Here is a 12,066-nt window from a genome sequence, read left to right on the forward strand (position 1 = left end):
TGTTGATGTTTATAACTTTATGTTAGTTGTAACTTAAAACTTAAGACTTGTATTGAGAAGTATTGAGTTTATGACTTATTCTGTTGTTATTTTAGAATACAGTTAATGCTTGTATATATATAATTTATTCAAGTATAAATTATTCCGAAACGGTATACAAAACTGTACCGGTACCGGTACCGGTACCGAAACGGTATCGGGACCGAAATATTATCCCGAAACAGTACACGAAACGGTACCGGTACCGAAACATTTCGTTCCAGTGCCTTGACCGGTACGACTTCCGGTACGGTATTCAAAACTTTGAGCGCACGGCGATGCAATGGGCATCATGCCTATTCGGGCTTTGCACTTCCGAAAGGGAGAAAGGGAGAGCGTGAGGGTGAGAGATCGGGTTGGGGAGGCTTGCCGGCGTGAGGTGGAGCTGGTGGTGTCGGCGGTGAGGCTCACTAGCGCACGGCGGCGCTGGGCTGTACAGTGAAGGCTTCAGCGTGAGGGGCTGCGTACAACGTACGCCGAAGGAGAGAGGGAGGAGAGAGAGAGAGGGCTGGGGGAAAAAGTGAGGGAAAGAGGGAGGGGATCTGGGTATTTAATCCAATCCTTTAGTCAGGGGATCCTCAAAACGATCTAATGTTGAGATATTAAAACACTGATTTGAAAATGCGTAAACGTTAACTTAATTAAAAGCACTTAGAGGAATTAAGGTAGAATATTATTTAAACTAACTTTAGTTTATAAAATAATATTCTCCATCATTACTAAATGATGAAGTCTTATTTAATATATTCAAAATGATGAAACCATTTAATTAATTAAAACTTTCAACATAATTTAAATCCCATAATATTTTAAATAGTTGAAATAATTTTAATAATATTATTAAAATGATTTCTGACAATTATATTATTTGGAGCTCTTCAAGAATATTATTATTGTCGTATTTAAAATCAAGTTTAGTTCAATAACACTAGAAATACTCTTTATAAATATTTTCAGTACATTTAAAACACTGGTCGTGCCTTAGAAGTCACATAATATCTTTGAAACACACCATCGTGATTCGGCACGCATGACGAGGCTCGCAATGGTTAGATGGAAAGGGCAAATAGATCACATAATCTCTACCCTTGAGATTTGCTTACGTCATAAAGACGGAATGTACGTCAGAAAAGAGAAATGTACGTAAGAATGAAGGAGCAGGGTATTACACTGTGATGGTGAAATAACTCCCAGTAAAATCAACTTTAGCCCGTATTTCTCCAATAATTACATAGTATCAATAATAGATTTTTCAACCAAATGCCAATATTTTTGAAAAAAAAATGCAAGCATACCATACGGACCTAAAGCGTTTTGTGCTTGCATCTGAAACACTGCTTCTCTGATCTCAACTTCATTAAAAGAACGTGTAAAATCCCCATTCATGAAATCTGATAGGTGTGGTTGTATAGAACTCAATGCAACATCAATGTCAGAGGGATTAGTGGAAGTAAACAGATTCTCAGAGTAAGAAGTGATCATATTACATAGAGCAGGTCCTTCATAAGAGACTTTAGCATCATCATTAAGACTAGTAATTAAATTACGGTGTCTCCTCTGCGATGCTTTAAAATGAAAATATTTTGTATTGTGGTCCCCAGCTCCCAACCAATTCACTCTAGATCGCTATCTCCACATCAATTTCTCTTTCTCCAATAGGAAATTAATATCATTCCTGACATGAAAAATAGCCTAAGAATAAATTAAAGAAGTTGGAATAGATTGCAATAACTCTAATTCCCTCCTCTTTACAACCAATTTGTTCCTTACATTTCCGAAGTTATATATGCTCCAATTAGTGAGACTAGATTGACACTTCTTAATTTTATCCATTAGAGAATTTGATTGGCATAACTTCCATGAAGATTCAATTTTTTTCTCGCATCTCTTCTCTCCAACCCACATAACCTCAAATCTGAACAAGTGTTTAGAGTGATGTGCAACAAGGCTCACATCTACTGTGTTTAATAGTAAAACAATTGTGGTCTGAAACAGAAGTTACAATATTATGAATCTTACATGTTGGATATTTTTCAAGCCAATAAGAACTACTAGTGAATTGATCCAATCTCTCTTTTATTAAAGCTTCATCTTCTCTTAAATTGCTCCATGTGAATAAAGACCCAACTGCATCTAGACTGCGTAAATGACAATAGTCTAATGCGGATTGAAAGTCAGAAATCTGTCTTGTTGGTCTTGCCCTCCCACCCATTTTCTCATATTGATGCACAATCTCATTGAAATCTCCAAAACACAACTACAGTGCATTTGACTGATTCTTCAAGTATCTCATTAAATCCCAGGTTTCATGTCTTTGACCAGTAATAGGATTGCCATATATCCCAATTAATCTCCAACTTCCATCAACAAAAGGATCCACAATATACATATCAAAATAAAATTTTGAGTAAGAGCATAAATAAAGTTGTACATATTTTCGCTAGAAAAGACATAGTCCTCCACTCCGTCCTGAACTAGCCACTGCAAGGAAGCATGAATAGCCAAACTAGTATTTGAGCCACTCCATTTGAAGGGTATCATAATGAGTCTCGATAATGAAAACTATGTCAGATCTTCCCTCCGAAGCAAATCTTGAAGGGCATGAACTCCTCGAGGGTTCCCAAGCCCTCAAGAGTTCCAACTCATAATCTTCATGGAGTACGATGGGGCTGATCGCCAGCCACCGCCGATAAAATAGGAATATCCACCATAGCATCTCCATCAATAGATTTTAGCCCCTTCAATTCGCCAGCTTCAAAAGACTGATTCATTTATTTCTAACTATATTGACGTTTTGAAGGAACCATTGGTGACCAAGTCTGTGCAACTCACCGAGAACAGTTTCCAATTTTCAAAGAGGTATTTCCTCTTCATGATAAAGAACTAACATGGTGATCAAATTTTGCTAGGGCTTCAATTGAAGGTAAAAGACCCAACCCTGACTGAGGCCAAGGAACATTTGGGCTAAGCCCATCAGGCATTGTTGTGTTTGAAGAGGGACAATTACTTGACGGTTGAAGAATTTTCACAAACTGCTCTGCCGAGGCAACCGTTGGTAGATTCGGAAAGGGGATAGAATCCACCACCAGTGATCTCATTGAGGACAAACTCCAATGACGATCATGCTCCAAGTCTGCAATTGAAGGTGATCCCTCATGCAAGTCCTGCTTCATTTCTCCACAGGAATGACTCTTCATTGGAGTATTCCAACTCTTAGCCATGGTCCATAAGGAAACCCGTTGGTATCAAACTGGTCCTTATGTTGAATCCACAGTAAACAATCCCGATCGCCATGTCCCAGGAGGCCACAACAATAGCAGAATTAGGGTAGACGCTTATATTTAAAATGAACCCAAACATAGTTAGAACAACCCAAAGCTACATGTTTGCCACAAGGCAATGGCTGGCATATATCCAAGGAAATACGAACCCGAACAAATTCACCCCACCTTGTAACTCAAGCTGATCAATATCTTCTACATGATCCACAGTTTCAACAATTTTCCTCACAGCCCCAAAGTTCATCCCATCCATAGGAAGATCATAAATTCGTACTAAAAAAGAAGCAAATGACATTGAAACATTTGAAACTTGCAATGAGCCATCATAGTCAAAAAGAATCACCAAACTATTTCCAAACGTCCAAGGGCCATTATTCACAATGCGTTCTTTTTCACTTGGTTTGGAAAAAGCTGCTAAGAACAAATTCTCCTCCATGTCATGTATTTGAAAGCCATTAGTTGGACGCTACAAATTTTTCATCATCGTCTTAAAAGCCTCCTTGTTATAAAACTTCACAATAAGAAGTTTGAATAACAAACACTACTTGGTGTCGAATTGTTTGTTGGATTTCAACGTTCAAAAATATCTTCAACCATTATGATATCTTCAATCAAAATCAAACAACAACCTTGAAAAGATAATCACATACTCTCACTAGAGAGAGAAAACTCTAATGAAGAGAGAAAAGCACCAGAGAATCACAAGAACACAAACTTGTATGTTGGAACAAGAATTGAAATCTCCCAAGTAAGAATCATTGGAATCGCCAGAGTGATTTTACTGAGAGACTGTTGGAATAGTATTTTGAATATTTCAAGTTGACAAAGACATTTTTGTATGTGAATAAGTTAAAATATAAAATGTGAGTTTAAAGAGGCTCACAATCGTCCCAAAACACTCGGACCAAATTGTTAATCAACCAAAATAATATAAGAAGGGCATAGATGAAGAGATAAGCCACACTAATGGATTAGTACCAATTCCATTTTTTGTTGGCCTAGGGATATTATTAGTCAAGAAAAATGTGACCTCGAGGATGGTTGAGGGGTTAGCAATGAGAGGATTGTCAAGGACTTATAGTGTAGTCGTTGATATAATTTTCAACGATGCCTCCACTGAGTTCCCCGAAGTTCCAGTTGTAGTTGCAGGTGGGTGTTCCTCTCCAACCATTACAAAAAATTTAGCCTTTTTTCACGAATTTTTTTCTCAAGGCACACCATGGTGGAAAATACAGGGTTGATCACACAAAGGATGTCCGTGGAAAATGAATCAAGCTGTTGCAACGAGATTAGGTCCGACGATTGAAAATTCGCTAGTAAAAATGGCTTTTTTGGGCAACTTTTTGTCCCCGCAAATAAGTCCGCCGGAAAAGGGCAAGAAATCTCAACTTTATTAGATGTTGTGGCGATAATGAATCGCGGCAAATAGTTTGAAGATAATTACTAGCGCTTTTTCTCAAAGGCACAATGCATTTACCTTACAATTATTTCTACTCTTTATTTTCTATTAATCTTTTATCTCAATTGGTTTTTCCTGTACCATTAGATTTAAATCAACCCCAAATGTAAGGCTAGGATCTAATTTCCCAAAATCCTAATTTTCCTTCATTTTCTTCCCTCTCTTCTCTTCTTTCTTTTCTACCCCTCCCACTGCACCGTCCTCTCCAGCCCATGCCCAGCACCCTCTCCCTCCATTCTCTTGCACCGATCACCACCAACAGCCACAGAGCCGCCATGAACAGCAGCCACCGCAAGGCTCATGCACAACCAACCACCCTCCACATAGTCACCATCGAACACCACCCAACCCCTCTCTCTCTTGATCTCTATTTTCGTCTCTGTTTTCTCCCTCAGTTGCCATCCTAGCGCCACGTGCCACCAGACCATCTCACTCTCAGAACCCTTCTCTCTAGATTTCTACCTTTTCCTCACGATCTCCCTAGCCATAGAGTGCTGCCGCGAGCCACTCATTCACACTCGACACCGTTGTTGCCCATAATCGACACCAACGCCTCAAACATCTAGCTCCCACCCCACCATCTCCTTCACCTACGGCCATAACCACTAAACCTAGTGGAGAACCCTATAACCCTCCTCCGAACAGCCCCTGATCAGCTGTGAATGTCCACCGAAAACCACCCAACCCCTTTGTCAGCGTCTCCAGCCATGATAGTCTAAGACCTCCACCACCACATCCTCTATTTTAAACACCACCGTGAGCCACCAAGTCCCGACATTTGCATGCACCAAACTTGTCCTCTGTCTCAACTGTGCAAGTCTTCCAGGAACCCCCACACGATATCCCTTCGATTTATTATATATTTTTATCCCTTACATTTAGAAAATGTTATATTGTGAAGCTAAAATTATGTTGTGTTGAATTGGACATATTTTCTATATATATATTGACTATGTCAATTGTGCTAGACTTGAAGAAGTGAAGTATGGTTGAGATTGAATTGGAGTTGTAGGTGAAGTGTGGAGATTGTGAAGTAGGGGGTTCTCTTGGTTTTTTGTTTGTGGAGTTTGAAGGGCCATGGGTTTAGTATGTTTCTTTGGTGTTGTTTTGTTGTATATTGAGTTTAAATAGAAATGAGTTTAATTATATGTGTGTTTAGTTGCATGATATGGTGTTGATTCCATGAAAGAAGTTTGTAGTTGAGCTAGCAAAGTTTTGTAAATTGGTAGGTTGTTGGATATTGAGTTTGTATGTGCAAGAAATTGATAGTATGCAAGAAATTGGTAGGTTACTTGTGTTGGATTGATGTACATGGGCAGTAAGTATGTTAGTATGTTTTATGAATTTAAGTTGTATATATGAAAGATTGGAGTGCGATGATGTGAGTTAGTACAAAATTATTGAAGTGATATATGGTTGTGTTTTTGTGGAGCCATGGATTATAACTTATAAAGCTTTGTGAATGTGTGGTATATGTGTATAATTTGTATGGGCAGATTTCATGTATTTGATGTGTTGGTTTGGATTGCAATGGACTGGATGGTATGGATTTGGACAGATTTAATGTTTAATCTTTGGCTTTAGGTGTGCTTAATGTTTGAGTATGTAAATGCTATGGATTTAATATATAAATCTATTTTTCTGGGAAGATGGTTTCTGCTAAGGGCTATAACCAGAGCTCATTTGTCTCATGAGATCTACAACTATGAAAAAGGGTTAGTGACAACAATATATTTAATATATAAATCCATAAACTCTCAATTATAACTCTATGTGGTTGTACCAAATTAGCCCTATACATCACTTAGAAAGAAAGCAACATGATGTGCTTTGCTTCTGTATGTGGTTGGACTCTGATCAGTGCATAATCCAGGAAGACAAAGACATGGTATTTTTATTGCATTTCACTTAGAAGGGTTCCCTTTATAATTGCGAGGCTTTAAATACATTAATAAGGTCAGAAAGTTGCATGGTATTTTTATCTTTGATTCTATGACTGCTTCATTTTATTTTTTTTAAGTTTTGATTAATTCAGTTTTATTTTCGTGCCTTATTATCTTATTGCAGGAAAGGAAAGTGGAAGACATGCATATACATACATATATATATATATATATATATATATATATATATATTCTACATGCACTATAGCTGGACTTGGTTGGGGTTGACATGTTTATATATATCCTCCATCTTTTTCTTGATTTCACTGACTTGATTTCATTGTCCTATACAGAAATTATTTTGGAGGTTCTTGGCATCTATGTTCATGGTAAGATTTCAAGTTTCCTTTTTCCTGATATTCAAATTAAATACAATTACAACAATTTGTTATTCTATTCTTTAAACTCTATATTGAAAATGAATATGTTATTGTAGATTGTACCTGATATGCGTTACATGTTTACCTCATGACACGTAAAAACATGGTTTATAACTGATTGTGCAATTATGAGGAAAGATTTTTATGAGTATGAGAAAGGAATAAACTTGTGGATGTCTAAGGTGGAGAGAATTGACAACCACCAACCATTTCATACTAATTTCGTTGGACAGGAGTAAGTTATCAACAAGGAAAACTCTTATGTTAGTCATTTCCCAAATATATTTAGGTTTCTTTTCCTAGTTCATCATATTTGCATATGAAAGTCATCATTTTTAAAATAGTTTGGTTATAATATAAATAGGTTGATATGCAAGTAGTGGTTGGAGTGTGTTTGGATTCAAAAATTGATGGTGCAGCTTAGATAGTTGGAAAAAATGTATAAAGCCAGAAAGTCTGTAGTATTCATTAGGGTCTGTTCAAATAAAATATGGTGTATTTTATATGACTTATCATTGTGGACTTGTATATTATATGTAAATAAGGATACTAGAGTGATTTCATGGACTCCAAGTCTTGTTCAATGGCTCCTAAGCTTTTTTTATAAACACGTGGCAATGATCACAACAATTTATGAGTTGTTATAGTTAAATGTGATTTTTGGTTGGTCTTTGCACGAGGATGTTATGATAAACTTGACTAAGGTGTATGAAATCACCAGTTGGTTTTGGGGCAGATTTATATATAAAGCCATGATAATGTCCTAGATTCTATATGGGTATCAGCCTTTGATTGATTTGTTGTAGTGTCCTAGTACTATATAAATGCTAATACGAGGCTAATACAGTTTATAATATTTTTTCAAGTACTTATCAGCCCCTAAAATGTGTGGATGAAGAGGCTATGTGGTGAGTTTTTGGGGAGATGAATTTGAGCTTATCTCAGCAGCATGAAATTTTTTTAAGCTATCTGTGTCTAGAGTCAGAAATATGTATACATGTAGTTAGGCACAAATATATGTTATGAACATTGTTGTATGCATGTAGGCTTCCCTCCTATACTTCCCACTTTGCAAACATTGATTTATTTCAATGGCCTTGATTGACTAGGGACATATTGGAATGAAACTAATTCTGTATTATATAAATTTTGTTATATAAATCATGTGAATTTTTCTCCATGGTAATCTTCATGTGCATGTTTTTTCCAATATTTTGGATACAAGAATGACCTAACATGAGAAACTTCTAATTATTTCTGATAGTTGTAGCAACAATTGTGAGGAAAAAATATTGTTTATTTCCTACAGATATTGTTCATGGGAAAAGGTAGCCTATGTGGGAAATAGGTACAACTCTCATCTTTACTAACGGCTGATTTTGGTTGGGAAACTTAAATTTTATCGATTAAACTATAAACCATTGGCACTATTTGTGGCAAAATGCATTATTTCTCACGAGCAAAGCCAAGATCATGGTTTATTTCCCACGAGCTCATAAGCCTTCCTCTACCATTTTCTTCGTCGGAAAAAATAGTTTTTTCCCATGAGCTTGTCTTTTGGTGGAAAAAGAGACTTTATTTCACCAATATTATTCCACGAGAATCCTACAATTGAAATTGGTGAGTAAAGAGTTTTTCTCCCGGAAATCATGCTTTTTACCACTATAGTCCTTATGCCTGTGCAAAAAATGAGTAACCCGGCCCGTCCGTGAGCACCGACCCGATCCAAACCGAAAAATACGGGTTTAACTTTTGATCGGGTTTGACTCGTACAACCCGCTTACAAAATCTGCAGATGAAACCCTAGCCCCCTCCCAAAATCGATTTTAACCCTTCTCTAAGTACCGAAAATTACTTCAGGATAGTGAAAGCTGTCGTCCAAGGTATAGAGTCTTGAGGTCTTCCTTGGTTTTGTAGCGGCTGTGGAATGTGTGGATGAAGTTGAGAGAGGAAGACTAGTTACGGAGGACGGGACTAGAGGTGAGGTGGAGGACTTCACCGATGGAGACCAGGTTTTTGAGCTCAGTGAGTTGGGAGTGTGATTGTGAGAGAACCAAGACCATGGCGATTTGAGTTTTCTGAGTTCATCTTCCCATTTTATCAAACACTTCACAAGCTTTTCACTCTTCTCACGCAGCGCGCCATTTTCTCTTTAATTCATTTTTCTGATTACATCCATTTTACAATAGTACATCCATTTCTATTTCCTCAGTCATTCTATTTTATATTTTTACTTCACTTTACATTGAGAACCATAACGGCAAGGTAGAGATCCAGAGGCAACCGAAGCGAGTCGACGACGGGCTAGTAGTAGTGGGAGCAGGGACCTTGGGTTTACAATCCGTGAAGTGAGAAGTGAAATTGAGATCACCAACTACGGGAGTATGGCTTGAAGGAAGAGGAGGGTTGAAGATGAGGGAAAATAAAAAACACGGGTTGAAGATGAGAGTCGGGTAGATTCTGCCCAACCGATCAAGAAGTGCGGGTCGGGTCGGGTCAGACCCAAATGTTGAACGGGTTGCAGCCCTAATAGTCCCTCCCGAAAAAAATAGGTATTTGTTACACTGAACAACATATATATATTCGTATCCAACAATAGCCATCCTAAGATAAGAGGGCCACAATAGAGCAAGTGAATCACATCTAAATGAATTAGAGAATTAGAGAAGAAACAATTGAATAACAAATACTTATGATGCAATAGTCGTCCACACATTTTTAAAGTTATTATAATTTTTTTAAAATTTTACATAAAATAAAATAAAAGATTTAATTTTTTTAATTTTAAAATAAAAATAATATTAAAATTATATATTCTAATTCTAATTCTAATTCTAATTCTAATTCTTCCGTAACTGATAGAGAAACGAATCGTTGATAAAGAAAAGTGTGCGGTGATGCGAGTGGAAGTAAGAGTTATTTTTTTATCTAGTTAAATCCATGGTAGGTTTTGATGGATTGATGGGTGGGCAGTCCAATTAAGTGGCCCACCATGCGAAATGACAGGAGCCGCCACGGTAGATAAGTCATGTTTCATTCGGCGAAATGATGGGGAAGGGTAAAAGGGAAAGAATAAATTATTATCTTATTCTTATTTATTTATTATTAATTTTTATTTTTATTTAATGATTAAGAGAATGAGTATTAATAAATTTATATATTTTTTTAATTTTTTTTAATAATTAAAGATGTTAAAAAATATTTAAAAAAATAATAAAAAGATAAAAAAAATTTAAAATACACTTAAATAATAAATAAATAATAATAAGTTAATAAGCCCATCACTGTCTAAAAGAAAGAGAGGCGGATAGAGAGAGAGAGAGGGGTAGGGGAGAAGAGGGCTTGGCAATGTTAACAGAGAGTTCTAGGCCGAAATGGGTTGGTGGGGCTACAGCGTGTGGGAGCTGCAGGTGAGGTTTTCATAACTTGCCACAATTTATTTTATTTTATTTTATTTTATTATTATAGTTTTTTTAAATTTTTACATAAAATAAAATAAATAATTAATTTTTTTAAATTTTAAAATAAAAATAATATTAAAAAAATATATTCTAATAATATTTTATTTAACTTTTAACTTTAATCTCGACTCATCTCATCTCATCCACGAAAACAAACGAGATAATTAACAGAGAAAGACTAGCAAAGAAATTGCCAAACACTTAATTTCAAGTGCCAATTCTTCGTCTAAAAAAAAAATACTACTTATATCATCTTTACACTGCATACTAACATGTGATTTATCATTTTTATCATTTTATTTAAACATACACATATTGATGTTAATCTCCATTTTTTTAACCATATAATTATCCTTCTAATTGTCTATATAGCAATCAAATTTATTCCCATTGTTTGATCTTTCTAATGTTAATGCGCACAAGTTCACAAAATGGACATCTCTTTTTCCTTGAAAGGGAAGAACTCCTAGCTATGATCAGAAAGCATTTATATACCTTCACCCTCTCTCACCACATTTACTCCATCTTGCAATCTAAAATCATGCATGTGTCATGAAATTCCAGCAACCCAAATTATCATTTCAAGAAGAATGAGAAATAATAGGAAAATGACATTCATGCAATAACCACATGTTATTCCCTTTTTTAATAAAAATGATTTCCATTCCTGATAGGGACGTATTAATAATTTTTCCAAATTCCAATTAAAGAAATGATGATATATCATGACAAGAATCGAATTATATAAAATTATATTCATAAAGTGACATGATTTAATGTGGCATATCAGATTATAAATTTATTTTTATTATAAAATAAATTTAACGGATTACATCTGTAACAGTTCTCTATTATGACTTATCTATAATCATGTATTCAAAAGAGATAGATTCTTAAACTCACTGTGTTTAATATGAATATCAACATTAAATATTGTGAGATCTATGTACCATGTTAATCTTTCTCTAATTTAACATATGTAAAATTATATATATAATAAATATTTTTTTATTTAAATATTTGATATATAAAATTACTTTAAATTCATTTGGATCACTTTCCTTCAAATTTGGGCAAACTTTTTTTAGGGAAATGAGATTTGTAGTAGTAGACTGCGTAGTTTTGAAAAATATTAATAAATATGATATTCATATGAAAAAATTAATTTTTTAATAACAGAACTCACTCTTTTCTAAAATAAATATACGATGTTTACATAAATCATGACTGTATGTAATATTTATAATATTAAAGAGTTTTGCTATTCATCATCCTCACACACCACACACTATAATTTTTTTTAATTTTTTTCTTTTTAAACTTATTGAATTCTTCTACTCATCATCCATATACCGCATATTTGATAAGAGAAAAAAATATGTTGTGTGGCATGTAGGGATGATGAATAGAATTTTTCAATTTTAAAAGAAATTTTTTTTTATTAATTACTATTTATTATCCCACACTTCACATTCTATGATAAATATTTTTATACTCTATGAA

Source organism: Juglans microcarpa x Juglans regia, chromosome 2S (assembly GCF_004785595.1).
Source record: "Juglans microcarpa x Juglans regia isolate MS1-56 chromosome 2S, Jm3101_v1.0, whole genome shotgun sequence".
Taxonomy (NCBI): domain Eukaryota; kingdom Viridiplantae; phylum Streptophyta; class Magnoliopsida; order Fagales; family Juglandaceae; genus Juglans; species Juglans microcarpa x Juglans regia.